Below are 16,675 nucleotides of genomic sequence, written 5' to 3'. Positions count from 1 at the left end.
TTGCTGTGATTTGGTCTTTTAAAATGCTTTTTTGCTAACATTCTAAGACACACTGCAGCACTTGAAAGCAGCAGGTTACAGTTTGAAGAAATGCACACCGAGAGCCAGGCTGGCATCTGAGTTGTCAAGGTTTTGCTCAGCTCTTGCAAGTAATGAAGTACATGAAAATCAGAATGAAAACTCAAAGGTTCCTGTTCTTTCAGATATAGAATCGGAAGACAAAAGTAGAAATAAAAACGGATGTAGCTATTATTTTTGTGATTGTAGAAGTAGCCAAACAAGTCATACTGGTTGCAAGGCTGCCCAGCGCTGACAAGGCACTGCTCAAGCACCTCAGTTTGGATACATACTCAAATTTACTGCAGGTCCTGAAGTATGAATGTGTAAGCACACAATTTCTTCTCCAGGAACACAAATTTCTCATTTATCAGCAGCATAACATACCTATTCCCATTCTGTTTCTGAGATCTACGGACACATCTACTTTTCTTGGTTCATTATTTGACCATTTTTGGCATTTTTTATTGTAAATACTTTTGCTGGTTTAAAGATACATCTCCAGAGGGGAAAAAAATTATATTTAAATACATTTGAGAGTCATTTGCAGTACAACTCTCTCTTTTAATAGTATTTATATCTGTTACTACTCTAAAGTAATCAATATGTACAAATGTATTCTCATTAATCTCCCCAAGAGTAGTATTTTCCACTAAATATTTCATCAGGTATTTTGAGGGTTTTTTTAAAAAGGATTAGATTTAATTTTCGTAAACAAGCAGTGACTGCAAGGATTTCATTTTATGTCATCAGGGGAAGGGGGAAGGGGGGGAAATTTGACCTTCTGCCATCAAAACTCCCAGAATATTTTCTGTCTCTAACATAAAAAGGCAAATGTTTTGTGGATGCATCCTACCCCAATACAACTTGTGATAAAGAATTTGTTACAAACCCAAGCCACCTGACCGTAATCAAGCAGCTAGTTTAACATTCATTAACTCCCCTGAAAAGTAATAAAACTGGATTTTTCAGAGAGAGAAAATATTTTAGGGAATCTCCTCTATTTCAGGGTAGGGGAGAACTCTTTCATCTGCTTTCATAGCACGCCTTCCCTCCCCAGGCCCTGAGCACCCAGCTATCCCAAAGATAGAAAGACTGCGTTAATCATTACATCTTTGCAAATGGGGCTGAAAGGACCCTCAAGAGACCATACAGAACATCCTTCCCTGCTTCGTGCAGAAGCAGCTGTACCAAAACCATTCAGAGGTTTCAGATCGGAGAAATGGCTTGTAAGCATGAAAGCCTTGTCTGTTTGGGGCTGGTTTGGGTTTTCTTTTTTCTTTCCCTAGCTAAATCAATTGATATAAATAAAAAAGCGCCACATCTTCCTAGTCTTTTCCACCCTCACATGCTTAGGCCATCATTGCTGTAACAACACAGCTGCTAAACCACTCCCAAAAGCTGCTTATGCTGAAGAAGTATAGTTTCTTTGAGAACCCCAGAGATTTTATTCCAGCATTTAGCTATTACTGAAATCTTAAAAAGCATCTTAACCTAAATTTTCCTTACTGCAATGTAAGAGTGCAATTTCTTGTCCTCGCTGACATGAATTTAAAAAACAGTTTAACTAACTTTGCAGCTAGTCCTGTGTTTCTAAGGTCTTTAACTTTTTCCCCCTTCGCTCATCTCATCTCCAGACAATTATTTTAGTCTTTTCAGGTAAGAGATGTTTTCTAGGCATCCAATCACTCTTGCTGCTCCCCTCTGGACTCTTACTTTGGTCTGTACTTTTCCTCATGTACCCTGCTCCCAAATGAATGCAACACTCCAGCGAAGGATCTACCTGGGCTGAGTAGGGAGAAGAGAGTTTTCATATATCTTAGGAAAAAACACTCCTATTTTTACACCCCATTGTTCCTTTTACTATTTTCACAGCAGTGCGATGTGGCTGAGTCAGGTTCAGTTTGTGATCCACCAAATTTCCACATCCTTTTCTCCTTAGCTTGCCCTACCTAGCCAGCCATTCTCCATGTTGTATGTGAGTACATGATTATTGCTGAAGGGAGACAAAATTTTGCACAAAACCTTACAGACTTGCATCCTGCTTGGTACTTTGGGTGTCAAAACTCACTCTGAATTTGACTCTCATCTTCCAGGGTGCCCGAAACCCATTTCAGCTTGGTGACACGTTCAGGCTGAGTGCCCACATGCCCTGACGCACCAGACAAGTCATTCATGAAATAGAGACAGCTTTGACAAACCGCTGTGCACTTCCAACCAGACCTTCTCAATACACCCCTCCAAAATCTCTAGTATCTGTATTCTTTGCCCACAGAACAACCTCAGCAAATTTTACCTACAAATGGCCTGGAAAACAAGAAGAAAACACCGTGTTTGTGGAAGGACTCCTCATCTGAGGCAAAGGAGAGGAAGGCTCAATCTGACGACCGAAGTAGGAGTTCTCGGACATCCGAAAAACACATCTTGGAGAAGCAAATCCCTGTGAAAGACAGTGAGGCCAAGAAGGTCCCGCCTGCCAAACAACACTGCCCTGACCGCGAGGTGAGAGCGTAATATCTGGAGTCTCAGCAAAGGAAAAAGTTCAAGACACTACTCATGACTCCCCGGGATCAGCATAGAACCACATGTAGCAAACAGCTCACGGGAAAGCGAGGGAATGACCCCAAAGCTGCCACGTACTCAACTTCACTCTGCCTCAGCTCCAGCGCTACAGGAGAGAGAGGAATCCACTGGCGGTGGATCTGTACGGTCTTACGGAGCGGCAGCATAAATGATTTGATGTTAGCACAGGTTTTCAGCAAGCTAAACCCACGGAAATGACCGCCACTTAGTATCCCTGCAAGTGAAGTTTAAGAGCAAGGGACAAAGGTTTAAACTATTTAACGTATTTATGGATGCCGCTGTTGAAGACGGAGCAGTAACTCCGGTGCACCCCGGCACCGCCGCAGTCACACAGCAGGTCAAATGCATGGGTGCAGACATGTTTTTGCAGTCCCAGCTTAATAGGCTGCATCATGCAAATCATTTGTTCTTTGTCTGCAGATGCAGCCTCAACTCAAAGCAGTAGACAGTACCATCCAGCTCAAAGCAGCCTCACCACCTGACGAGTACCTGGGTATAGCCTAATGCTTCACTAGTACACACTGAAATTCAAGCTGTTCCACTGACATAGGTTGCTAAGCACGCCCGTCCCGCACAATTTTTCACCACCACCCTGCACTGGTCCTGCCACTGCATACCAGAAGGTACCTAACAGAGGGAAGGGGGTAAGATCCAGAAAAATGTCTCAAAAACAAAGGTGAGAAAGATAGACTGGGTGTCTTGCAATTGTAGCTGCACGCCAGCATGCCGGAGGGTTGCACTCGAGTGAGCAGATCCTACCTTGTCTACACTGAAATGGTTACATCACACATGCTGGCACTAAGGACCTCAAGGGTTCATAAGCATTTGGGGTGCATTTAATTGACATTATGCTGGCAGCACCTACATTTTGTCCATCCCACCTATGCAATGCTGCAAGCCCATCCATTCAAGTTCTGCAGTTACCCTTGCCATATTTGTTACATTGACAACAGCACAACGCAGCCACAACTGCTGTAGAAACCACAAAGATCCTGACTCTGAAGGTAAGTTGGAACTAAATCCAGCATCTCTGTAGGAGCTCTGGACAGATAGAGCAATGCAAACATGCTCTTAAAAGCATTTCTGTCCCAGGATGTCCAGCTGGTCCCTACCTCTGAGTCAAATTCCTTGCAAAGCACCTTGAAACTTTGATTCTTCATGCAGGCATAGGAGTCTGCATTAGGGTCATCATCCTCTTTACAAAGAGCATCCGCTTGGTACATTTAAGGCTGCATAGCTGCTCTTGGGTCCACCTTCTCTGAGCTGACCTCAAAATGTTTGTAGAAATCCTAGCCTCCATTTCCTAGTAGTAATTTGCATAGAGGACCAACAAAGAAACTGCTCCGCAAGTAAGGTCTCACTACTACTATCCAAGTATGGCTGGATTTATTTTATGTATATGTGTGTGTGTGTTTTATACTTTAGATATATTTTGTGTATGTATATATATAACAGATATATATATATATATATATATATATATATATGTATATCTGTCAGTAGCACACACCTCTGACTTGCAGCTGACCATCTCGTACCAGCGGGTAACTGCCAGTAAATGAATTTCTGGGGCAAAGACAATTTTGTGCTTTCCGTGTCTTGTCGCAGCCCTGCCCCATGCTGGGCATCAGCAAGCACTGAGCTGCTGCAAAGTCCTCCCAGCCCGCTCACTGTGGCCATGAGGTGACAGTCACCGCTACCGGCAGTTAGGCGGTAATGGTGTAGGAACACTCAGGCTGACAAACGTCCCGTTGCTTACTCCATGGCCAAACTGACGACACCTCTGCTCTGCTGGTGCCAGGGGAGCAGGCAGGTGCTGCCTGCTGCCCAGGTAACCCCAATTCAAGTGGGAGCAGCCAGAGTGGAGCAGAATCTCACTTGTGCCGTTCAGCCAGATTGTGTGAACAGCTGATGACTTGTGGTTATCTGAGCTATAGCTTATTCCTCATGGGTAAGCCAGCTAAAATTGAAAACATCACCACTCTTCAGCAACGAGTTTGTGTGTGTGTGGACATGAGTCAAATTAGAAGCGATGTCTAAGTTAGGACTCCAGTTATTCCACAGTGAAGACAAGCCCATGTTATCCAAATTCACCCCCTTCTCAAGACTCAACTTTATTGGTTATTCAAACATTACTGTAAAAAAAAAAAAAGAAAACCCACCCTGGCTGACACTTCCTACCCAAACTTGGCAATTCCTTAAATTTTCCTCCAAAATCTGCTTTGTCCTAGCTGTCTCTGGGCACAAAGAGACACTCCCACATCCTTTACATTCCAGTTGGGGCTAATTGAACTCACATGTCAGCATGAGTCAGCAGTAATTACCAGGAATATTAAGGGAATATTTGGCATCGGACCTCAGTTATTCAATAGCAGAGCCCCCACATTTAGTGGGGTCTCGGGTTGAATCAAACCCCTTAAAAACATGACCGCAAAAGCCGTACCAAGTTCTTTAGCCTAGTTCAACAACATATAGGCGATTTCCAATAGCGAAAGTGTCTTTGCTGTATTTTTAGATATACCTACAAGAAAGGCAAATATAATGGAAACATCATTTCTGGCTACTAAATCCTCCGCAGTAGAGTTTAAATGTGTTTATACGCTGAAACCGATGAATCAATATTAGACCGGCTGGCTGGTTTTCGCAGGCATCCGCGCTGCAAACAGGGCCTAGCAATGCATTTGCTCCTTATGATTCCCAGGCAGAAATCCGAATCGATTAGAAGTTGAGGTAATGACTTCCCCCCCCCCCCCTCCTACAGCTCGTTTGGAATAAAGCTCCTGAAACCCCAACAGCATGGATTTTCCATGCTCGAGTGCTCGTTCCCTGCCACTCTTTGCCGAAATAGTCGTGTGTCCCCTAATACACCTTCACCCTACGGGCTGTGGAGACTTGGGCTTCCAGAGCTGAAGACTGGAGGGGTTTACACACTAGTCCAACGCAGCCCCTAGAAACCTAACCATCTCCTCGAGACCAGTGAACACCCGAACACACACCGATGGTCACTTAGTGAAAAACACGTTCACAGACATACATACCGACGCGGAGACGCGGCGGGTGGCGCGGTGAGAAGTGAGGACTGTCTCAGCCTGAGCTCAGGCTGGGGTGACGGCAGGAGCAACGGCATTAAAAGTTACCACCCGAACCTTAACTGGTAACTCTTTCTGCTTCTTAATATCTATGGCATTAGGTACTTTGTTTTTCAAGGAAATAAATTCTTGCTCTTGGTTGCAAATTAACCGAGTGTCTTGCCAGCGAATTTGATCTTGTCAGTCATTAAGTCTCTCGCTTAAATGCGACGATTTAGTCTTAGCCCTGGATAATAACACTCTCTACGGTTCATAAAGGAGAACTGTTTTATTTTATCTACTGCAAACATATGTGCATCGACATTCTTCTCAACAGACTAATTCTGAGCCCAACCAGATCAGTCAGTCATATTTAAATCCAGTCCCGGTAGTCTTTTTGAAACTTCCAACTACCAAAGAACACCAAGCATATTCTTGGGGTTTTCTGGTGGGTTTTGTTTCATTTTTATTTTTATTTTTATTTTTATTTTTATTTTTATTTTCTTTTTTTTTTTGATCTTAATAGCCCATCTCCTAGGAACTTGCTAAATGACGCACAAACATTGTGCCCATCTTCAGGAAAAAAACAACAAAAGTTTTTAACGCGACTTAGCTCAGCTTTACGCTACTTGCGTTGTTCTTTAATAAAGACATAAAACTACAGCTTCACCCCAAGACTTAGAAAATTCTTGTTTACTAAACAAAGTAAGGCAAAGTCAGAAAAACCACCGGAGTCTGTACGCACCCTTCGCCCTTCCCTTGCCGATTCTCTCCCCCCCCCTCCCCGCCTTGGTATGTCAAACTGAAACACAACAAGAATTTTTAGCTCGGAAGTTCTAAACCGCTGAAAATGAAGGTTTTCAGGGGAACTTCTGACCGACCCCAAAGCATTCCCGCCCCGGTCTATGCCAAGTGAGTGCACTTGAGGCACGAAAGAGGCGACGTGAAACTTTATCTCACTTGTTTTCCCCAAAAAAGGTCTCTCGAGGCATCAGGGGAAGGGGATGGGTGAAGCCAGATGCGGCCAAGGTGCCACGGCAGAGCCCTCCGGCGAACCGCTTTCAGCCCTCGGGACAGCGGGGCAGCACCCCGGGCATCCCCGGCCCGGGGGCCAGCGGGCACCCGCCACCTCCCGGGGCTTTCGCGTGGGAGCCTCGGGCAGGCACCGGCGCCCGGGTGGAACAAGCGGGGCTCGTCCCGCGCGGCTGCCGTCCCACCGCCGCCGAAACGGCCGCGGGGAGCACCGACACCTCGGGAGGGAGCGTGGAGGTTCGGGGAGCCGAGGCGGCCGGAGCCGGCTGTCCCACGGTCCCCCCGCAAAGCCCCGGTTGAAGCCTCGCCCGCCCACCGCGAGCTCTCGGGATGCAACGACTTACCCCACGGTCCCCGCCACGACCCGGGGGTGCAAAGTTTCTCCGGGAGAGGAGCAGCCCCCCGGCCGCGGCGCAGAAGCGGGCGGCCGAGGCGCGGCGGCGATGCCGGGGCGGAGATGCGGGAGCGGGCGGCGGGAGCGGGACGGAGGGCGCCGGGGGTGGGGAGGATGCTCGGCCGCCGCTTCCCTCGTGATTCAGGTGGCGGGCTGGCGGCCGAGTGACAGGGCGAGCCGCCGGCTCCTCGTTCGCACGCGATCCCCGGCCCGCCGCCGCCGCCACCCCCCGCCGGCGGCAGAGGGCGCTGCGGCGTAAAGCGCGGCGGCACCGGCGGCCGGGGGCGGGCGGCGGCCGCGGCGGCGGGGACGGGGACGGGGCGAGCGGCAGCCGCCGGACGGGGCCGCGGTGTAAAGCGCGACGGTGCTGCCCCACCGCTCCCCCGCGGGATGGGGCGGGGGGCGGGGGGGTCCGAGCCGGGGACACGCACGCACCCCACTCGCTCCCCCCGACTCCGGTGCAGTGCACCTGCCCGCGCCGCCGCCGCCGAGCCCGGCTCTCCCGAAAAGTTGAGAGGGAAAAGTACGGTGCGGGTCCTTCCCCGCCTTCGGGATGTCTGGAGCAGCCTCAACCCACCTCCGGGCATCGGTGGCTCTGGAGGGGTCTTCCCTCTGCCCCTCACCTGCCCCTCTGCTCCACCCGGTCTCTGCCCCATGCGGGTCCCTTTGCACCCGTCTCCTCGCGCGTTGTTGGAAGCGCTTCTCCCTCTGCACACCGGTACCTCCAGCCCTGCACCGTACTTACCGGCCTCCCCAGGAAGCTCAGAACCAGCTGGGATTTCTTTGTTTTATTTGTTTTATAACTAGCAGAGTGGGATTTTCCCCCGGAACGTTTTGCCAGCAGGCTTCTGGTTTGTAGTGGAAGTGGCAGGGGATCCCAGCCAACCAGCAAGGGAGGCCTTTTGGGAGAAGTGTTAGGTACCTACAGCAGCTCTTGCACAGAAGGCATAAGCCCAGACAACACCGGAGAAGGCTGATGCTGAAAATCAGAGGTAACAAAGTAACCCTCTCCCTGCTGGGACAGCAGTCCTTAGTGTGGAGATCCATGCATTTAATCCCTGGCAGACTTCTGGAACTGGTTGTTGTGGGGAGGAACTGGCTACCGGTCCTCAGCCCTGGACCACTGAGGTGTCCCCTCGGACACAGGTGCAGTGGCAGGTACGGCCCTTCAGGCAGCTGTGCCCTGCACCGCTGGCCTCTGCCTTGCACCCAGCGCTGCAGCTTCTCAGGCCCCAGCTGCCTTAGCTCTCTATCCACGGGCAGTCACTCTGGGGAAGCTCAATTATGGGCATATGGGTAACAGGAATAGCATATAGGAAAGCAAAGAACTCTGCTTTTGCTAATGATAGACTCACAGAATGGTTTGGATCTGAGGGGGCCTTTAAAGGTCGTCTAGTCCAATCCCTCCTGCAATGAGCAGGGACATCGTCAACTAGATCAGGTTGCTCAGAGCCCTGTTCAACCTGACCTTGAATGTTTCCAGGGATGGGGCATCTACAACCTCTCTGGGCCACCTGTTCCAGTGTTTCACCACCCTCACCATAAAAAAAATCCTTCCTTATATCCAGCCTGAATAACCTAAGAGGTGTTTCTTCCATATGAATCTTCACTCTCAGGTTGCTTGTGATACAGATTGAAAGAAAATGCACTGCCTGAGCATGAACTTACTGGGAAAGGAATGGAGAGGAACAAGAGTATTAGAGAGTACCTGAGCCTTCCCTTTACCCCTCTCCTCCTGGCCAGCAGTGAGGAAGGGGGCACCAGCTTTGTGGCAGGTCTCTGCGGCTGCAGTGGTGCAGCTTCCCAGCTTCCCCAGAAGCAGAGAGCTGCATGTCTCTGCAGTGCCCTGCCACCTCACTTCACAGTCACTGCTAAGTCTTTGGCTTGACCTCTCTGTCTTGCTTTTAGCAGGGAGAGCTCACTTTGACAAATGCACCCACACAATAAGCTTCCATCCCTCTTTTGCCTGTGTTCTGCAAGATGAGGGGAAGCCCAGCCCACGGCCCTCCTGTCCCACGCATGAAGATCGAAGAGCCCAGCTCGCAGGAACACTATTGTTCCAGCAAAATAGAACCAGTCAGTGTTGTTGATTGCTCTGTTACATCTTCCCAGACAGAGCCTTGGCTATAAAAATAGATGCAATAATCCACATGGACAGTTGCAATTGTAAACGGCATTCAGAAAGCAAAAACGGGATTCATAGTTCGACACAGACATATCCCCAGCCCGTCAGGATGTGACACATTGGCAGTGTGGCTGTGCCAAGCTCTGAATGCCGTTATTTACTTTTCTTCTGAATGCTATTTGCGATTGTAACCTTCAGAGTAAATTAGTGTATCTGGTTTATATCGGACATTCTCTGAGAGGCTTTGATATTGTCTGCACTTATTATATTCACAGATTGATGGAAGTTAAGACTGATTTGGGCCACAATAAATCTTCAGGGACTACAGCATGCGCTTATGTTAGGAGGATTTTCCAGAATAACCCTACCAGCAAAATCCTATCTGGCAGAGTCGAGGCCTGTGTTTGGAAAGAGAAATCAAAGGCCATCAACACTGAATAGCTCTCCACTAGATGGAACAATGGTGCTGCTGCTGCCAGGCCATTGACAGGGAGTGATTTACCCAGAAGAGAATTGGGGCGGGGGACGGAGCCCAGAAAATACTGGATAATGGTGAGACAGTCATGGGACGACTATTGTTCATCGCTTCTCCCCATGAACGCAATGCCATGGAGGAGAGTCGGGGAGATAGGAGGTGTCTTGGTGCGTGAAGACACATCTGAGCTCATTGACCAGGCATGAAATGGCTCTGATTTAGAAGCGGCGTCACCACGTGGTGTTCAGGGTACTCTACGAAATCTCTTTGCGAGTTCTCTTGGCTGGGAACGGTGCCGAGCTAGCATATGTCCAGCTTGGAATTTGGACCTTTTGCACCTGTCTGTATTGATACATCCGAAGCTGACGGTTCAGATGTTTCATGGGAGCTTACTCCGTGTACAGCTGAATGCAGAGAGAATATTTGTGCAGCGTTCTCTTCACTCCCTGGTTTTTTAAATTTTGTTAAAAGTAATTACATTTGCCAGGCAAGAATTGTTTTTCATAATCTCATGCTGCTGACTGTTTATACTTATACCAGCTATGTGCAGATCTTTTTTATACAAGTTAGGCTTACTGAACAACTGCCAGATAGTTCTGCTTTCCTTCTTGAATTTTAATTGCTTACTTGCCCAGCATCTATTTTTAAAATGGAACTGTAAGTGGAACAGTAAGTTCCATCACTCACCGTAGAGGCAGGGGGTCAGCGCCCTCCTTACTCCTCCTCCACGCCCTCCTGCAGGGAATGTGGAGGAATCAGGACCTGAGCTGTCAAAGCATTTAATCACAGGCATAAGCATTTCGGTTCAGGCATGCATCTAGACACTCTGCAGGACTGGAAGAAGAGCTCAGTGTTCTGCGGGGCTGAGACCAAGGTTATCGGGACGTACTGGGTTTATATTAGCAGTCTGATTGTCATCGTTAGAGTTGCGTGCACAAACGCACACATGTCGAGACACAGAAACAGGTGTAGCTGCAGAGCACCTAGAGCAGGAGGCTGGAGACCCATGCAGCCTCAGCTGCATTGTATGACTGGGAAGGCATGTTCTGGATAGTGCTCGTAGGTGACTTATAGACCCTTCATCTGTTTAGCAAACCTGAGCTTGCACAGGGTTTCGAAGCAGAAGCTACAAAATACCAGTCTGTTTTCTCCTCAAACTCCCTCTACATGGTGGAAAATGTGGGTTCATTCAAAGGGCTGGTTTGAACACTGAATCTAGACTCTCATCCACACCTTTATTTTCAAGGCCGCATGCCATTGATTTGTCCCACAACCCCACTCCACTTCTGGAAAATAGTTATAGACCTTTATAGTCTTTATTTGTCTTCTTACGGTCATCATGACTTCAAGCCCCCCCATAGACTCAGGACATCCATTTTATCCCTAGTATTATTGCTTCTTGAATGTAAACTGGCTTCTCAACTGTATCCTTTGGTTCATTTTAAAATATTTTCCATTATTTTTAGACTACCGGGAAGGGAGGTGATCTTGTGCAGGAAACTAGCAGGGAGCTGGAAGCTGATATGATTTTCTTCTTGATGCTTTAAATGACACACGCTATTGGAAAAAAAAAAAAAAGAGAGAGACAGACATTCTTAATATTCTCATCAACACAAGCATTTCCTCATGAAGCAACACTGGTCGCTTCTTATTCCTCCCATACCGCTTTTGTAAACTCTTGAAGTACAAAGTGATTGAAATACAGTAGGTCTCCAGATTGCCGGAGATAGCAATTTATTGCAGAGACAGCAAATTACCTTCTTTTCTTTGAATAGAGTTTTTCAGAACTATCATATCCTATTTAAGGGGGGAAAAAAGAAAAAAAAAGGGAAAAAAAGGCTGTGTAAGAGGTTTGGATAGCGTCCTTGTTAAACCGCAAGCCATCCTCACTCTTTATTTAGTCCCCAATTCAATCCAGTGCCCATAGTAAATGCAGAAGTCATCAAATCACAGCTGAAAAGAGCATTGCAATGACCAGTTGGTTTGAGGGTTTTTTTATTTTACATTTTCAAGATGTGTTTAACTGATATTGGACAGCTCTCTACACTTGCATACTCCCAAGGGTTGTCTCTATTAACCTCTGACTGTGTTACACGGCAACAAAAATTTCATCATCTGAGCTATTTCTGCTTCCATTTTCCTCTTCCTACGCCTCAGGGTCGGTGAGGCTGCTGTGCTTTCATTGAAAGCTTCTGTTTCATTGAAAGCATTGTGTTCAGTTCCGATGTCCCCAACATAAGAAGGACATGGAACTGTTGGAACGGGTCAAAAGAGAGCCGTGAAGATGATTAGAGGGCCAGAGCACCTCTCCTATGCAGACAGGCTGAGAGAGTTGGGCTTGTTCAGCCTAGACAAGAGAAGGCTCCGGGGAGATCTTACAGCAGCCTTCCAGTACATGAAGGGGATCTACAAGAAAGTCGGGGAGGGACTTTTTGGAAGGGCATGTAGTGATAGGACAAGGGGGAATGGTTTTACATTGGAAGAGGGTAGGTTTAGATTGGATATTAAGAAGAAATTCTTCACTCTGAGGGTGGTGTATCACTGGAACAGGATGTCCCAGGAGGTGGTGGATGCCCCCTCCTTGGAGGTGTTCAAGGCTGGGTTGGATGGGGCTTTGGGCAACCTGGTCTACTGAGAGGTGTCCTTGCCCATGGCTGGGGAGTTGGAACTTGATGATCTTTAAGGTCCCTTAGTCCCTTCCAACCTAAACCATTCTATAATTCTATGATTCAGAATGCTGCAGAGAGGAAAGCGGAGTTTCAGCTGATGCGCTACTACTGCTGCTGCCTGAGTGCAGGAGCTGCTACTTGCTTCCTCACCCTGTGAGAATCCAGTCTGGGAGTCATAGGGGACACAAGGCTGAAACCACTGCTCAATGCCATCTGGAGTAGCCCTGGAAGTGACAGTGGCCTCAGTATTGAAACTCAGTCGCTTTTGTCATCACTTCCCTGCCAAGGGAAAGGCTGACTTCAGGTAGGAATGGGACCTGGTGTCTAGCCCAGAAACCGTAGGTGGGTGCCTGGGGAACAGAACAACCTTTATAAGCCACTGGAAGAAGGGAGATGAAACAGAAAAGTTAAGAGTTTTGAAATAAATAACACTTGAGTGGCACTTTTCACAAGCTTCTGTGTGCTCCAGTTTTGTTTCTAGCAATCCCCCCAACCCTTCTTACCTGCAAGTCAGTATAAACCTATGAGTCACGGCAAAATGCAAGGAGAAATGTCCAGTGCACTCATAGAGAGACTGGAGAAAGAAGAAAGGATGCTTAGAAATCCAAATTCCAATTGTATTTTCCCAATGGGAATAAGCAGAAAGAAAATAAGAAAACATTTGCAAAGCACACTATGAGATCCCAAACCATGATTTGTCATATTATGCATTTTTCTGTGAGTTAAATGGGCTTGATTTCCCTTAGTATTAAAAGGGAGTGCTAAAGCAACAGGGAAACGGCAGAATGAAGCCCTTGTAGGTCATTATTGTCTATAAAAATCAAAACCTAACTGCATCATGTCAGTGGATTTTTAAGGCAGTTCATTCCATATGGTCCATCGTCCCTCAGACAAGTCAGTTGCTAAAAACAAACAATAAATCATCCCCATTCTTTTATTTTAATACTGTAAAGAATATTTGTTTTTATAACCAAATTGATTTAAGACTTAGCATGGCCACAAAACATTCTAAACAGATGTCTAACTTGAAAGACACTAGCATACTCTCTTGCCCTGTAGTTGTGAAAATTTGGGGTGGGTGCAACCCAAATCCTAGATTTTTAAGCCCAAATGGAAATGCATTTATTTAACATAGATGTTATTAAAAGCACTTATTTGTAATAACTGACTTCTGTGAATAGACAACATGATTGCTAGACAGCTCTGTAACTGAATTAAAAGCTATGCAATGGCAAAAGTTCTCACAGTACTTAGGATTTATGTGCAGATGAAATAATACCGTATTAATATGTGGATTCCTGTTTACACCTATAGATGGTTCAGAGAGGGGAAAGTTTTTATTGATACATCTGTGGAGAATCTGAGGTGTTTCACCCTGAGGGGCACAGCAGCAGAGGAGCACCAAGCGCTGCTTGGTTCCACCTTGGGCTCAGAGTTATGACAGTACAGCAATGACATTCTCTTACAGAAAATCTCCTGCTGCCTTTGCCTGACTGGTGGGTTGGTTGGCACAGGGGGCATTGTAAATCCCATCAGACTGTCCTGGAGCTATTCTGGGAGAGGATATGGGCTGGTAAAGAAGCTAAACTTGAATCAAAGTTGGGGAAAGCAACCATGGTGAAAAGGGGCATCGTCCCGAGCTTTTTCTCAGTCCTGTACAAGACCAAGGGTATTTCTTCCATCAGGAAAGCGATGCAAAACCATTCCGGTCCATCTCATGCCTGCACACAACTCACTTGGACAGTGCAGGCACCAGAAGCCCAGCTAGCACAGATACCACAGTGCCCCATCCCTGATTTCCTGCTATTACTCCCCCTGCTCCCCCTTTACAGCCCCCAGTTAGAGACTATCTGGGGAGGACAGGTAAGGCTGTTTCCTAAAGGAACCTCTGGCACAGGAAGCAGTGGAGGACAGAGTTGTTTTTTCACACTCTGGATGACCTTATGAGTTTTAAACTGGCAGAACAACACTTGCAAATTGTGGATGCTTGTGTACGCACACGTGGTGAGGAATGGGAGGGTAGATCTGGGAACATGTTTGTGTTTTCATTACATTTAAAACATTTGACTGCCTTTAGACTGCAATCCAATGTTCAGTTTGAGCAGCTGGCCCTACCAGGTTCCTTGTGGAGGGTCTGAGGAAGAGAGGGATTGCATATGGCTAATGGTAAAGCTCTCTGCAACTCAACAGCTTCTTGCCCGTCTCACCATGGCATTTAAAGTATTCATCTTGATGAGAGGAGGTAGCACTGTCTCTTGTGTGCCCCCAGGAAATAGTTTGGCTGTAGTACTACAAGGACATGACTTTGTACACGACTAAGTACAAAGTACACGTTACCAACTACGCAAACAAGTGTGTAGATAATATATTTAGAAAAACATATATATAATAGATGCTACCTGTAAAAGTTCAAATTATGGAAAAGGGTGAATTTTAGCTAATATCTTGAGCACAATGGAGTCAAGGTTACTGGAGTAGATTGTTGCAAGAAGACACATGTCCAACTTTTAGATCTGAAGGCACTGTGCTCTCTCAGGAAGGGAAGAGTTGAGACAGGTGAATCTTGCCAGCACAATACCTGGTAGGAGTTTAATCATGTACAAGCTACTAGAAGTTTGGGAACCCCATAGCTTAGAAGACAGGAAGCAGGCAGAAATTTGACTCCCCAAAAATGAAGGAGACACAAAAAAGAAGAAAAGTAATCTGAGATGACATTTGTAGCAGGCTGGGCAATGGCTCTCATTCAGTCATTTTCACCAGTGTGCTAATCCTGATATTCCAGTACAAAAGAGTCCCTGGAGTGAAAGAAGGAATATCTAGTCTTTCTCTTAGGGAATCCTACGGGAATTTTTCTGCCTCTCTTGAGCTTTGAAATCATCACACCAACCTCAGGCATAAAGCGGTTTTTGACATCTTCTCTGAACTGCTGCTGACAGGGCAAGTATCCTCAGGGGAAGGAGGCTGGCTGGTGGTGGAGCGAGAGGACGGGGTGCCATCTCCATTTCTGAACCCCATCAGGCTTCAGTTATCTGGTGCACTCTTTCAGGAGGAGTCATCAATCTTGTTTCCTTGGCACTCGTCGTCTGTCATCAAACTCTCTTCTGTCGGCCATGCCTAAATGTGTGGGTCTGAATGAGCGCACAATGCCAACAATCCTGTCCAATTTCAGAGCTGGGAGACATGACTGGAGCCTTGCCAAGAGTGCTGTTTGCCTCGAGTGCTGTTGTTGGCCATTTTCAAATCCTTGATCTTACTCCATGCTGCAGTGTCCCATCTGCAGCCCTGCACAAGCACTACAGCCGCACTACCACGGAGGGTATCCGCTTCTGCCTCAGTACAGGACTGTCGGCAACGTCACTTTACCCCAGGGGCAGGAGCATGATGACCATGACTAGCTGGAAAACATCAGATGTATTTGCCAGGGTGTGCGTGTTGAGTCCCAGATCGTACAAGTGCAACAAGACAAAAACCTGGCTGTAGCAGAACATTAAGGTGGAACAGTGGCATCTGCACACTTCGATACCAGGAGAAGATCCTTCATGTTTCCCCTGCACCACCCTCATTCTTCCCATGGAGCAGAGCAGCAACAGGCATGGCCATGCCCTGAAGCAAGAGGCACCTGCAGAGCAGCAGGCCTTTACAAACCAGCTGACCAGAACTTGAGTAGCTTGCTATGACTCTGTCAATGGATGGGGCAGGTTTGCATATCCGTCTGAGGCAAGAGATCACCTTGGGCAGCAGTTGGACTCCAGTCCTGGCTGCTTAGACAGGGGCATAATCAAACAAGAGGTTGTAGCCGGCTCCCTTCACAGGGAGTTGGAGGACTACATCAAGACTATTGCCAGAGTCACTGCGGTGTGTGAAGCTCATCTGCCATCGACCAAGACTCCGCTAGTTAAAGCTTTTTTGAACTGCCTTCCCTCAGGAGTCATCTTTAGCCCTCCTCTATGAGTCACACTTTGCAAATGGAGACTCTTTTCTTGCTTTTGAGTACCCAGATGTGCAGATAAATTTTCCTGGTTTAGGGGTGAGGAGATCAAGGCATCTCTCTTAAGCCTTTTTGGCACACATGCCTGGGAACTTAATCCAGTCTTTTTTACAGTTAATCATTGCCTGGCAGAAAAGGTTCATATAAAAAGCTGGTTGGTGATGCAGAACTTAATATTGCGGTCACAGATTTATCCTGATGGTGAGAAGCACGCAATAATGCTATTTTTGCAAACCAGATTGTTAGGTTTGAACTTTAAGAATTTTTTGCTTACGTTGTTCTTT

This window comes from Gallinula chloropus (genome assembly GCF_964237585.1).
Source record: "Gallinula chloropus genome assembly, chromosome: 2".
Taxonomy (NCBI): domain Eukaryota; kingdom Metazoa; phylum Chordata; class Aves; order Gruiformes; family Rallidae; genus Gallinula; species Gallinula chloropus.
This window is presented reverse-complemented; position numbering follows the sequence as displayed.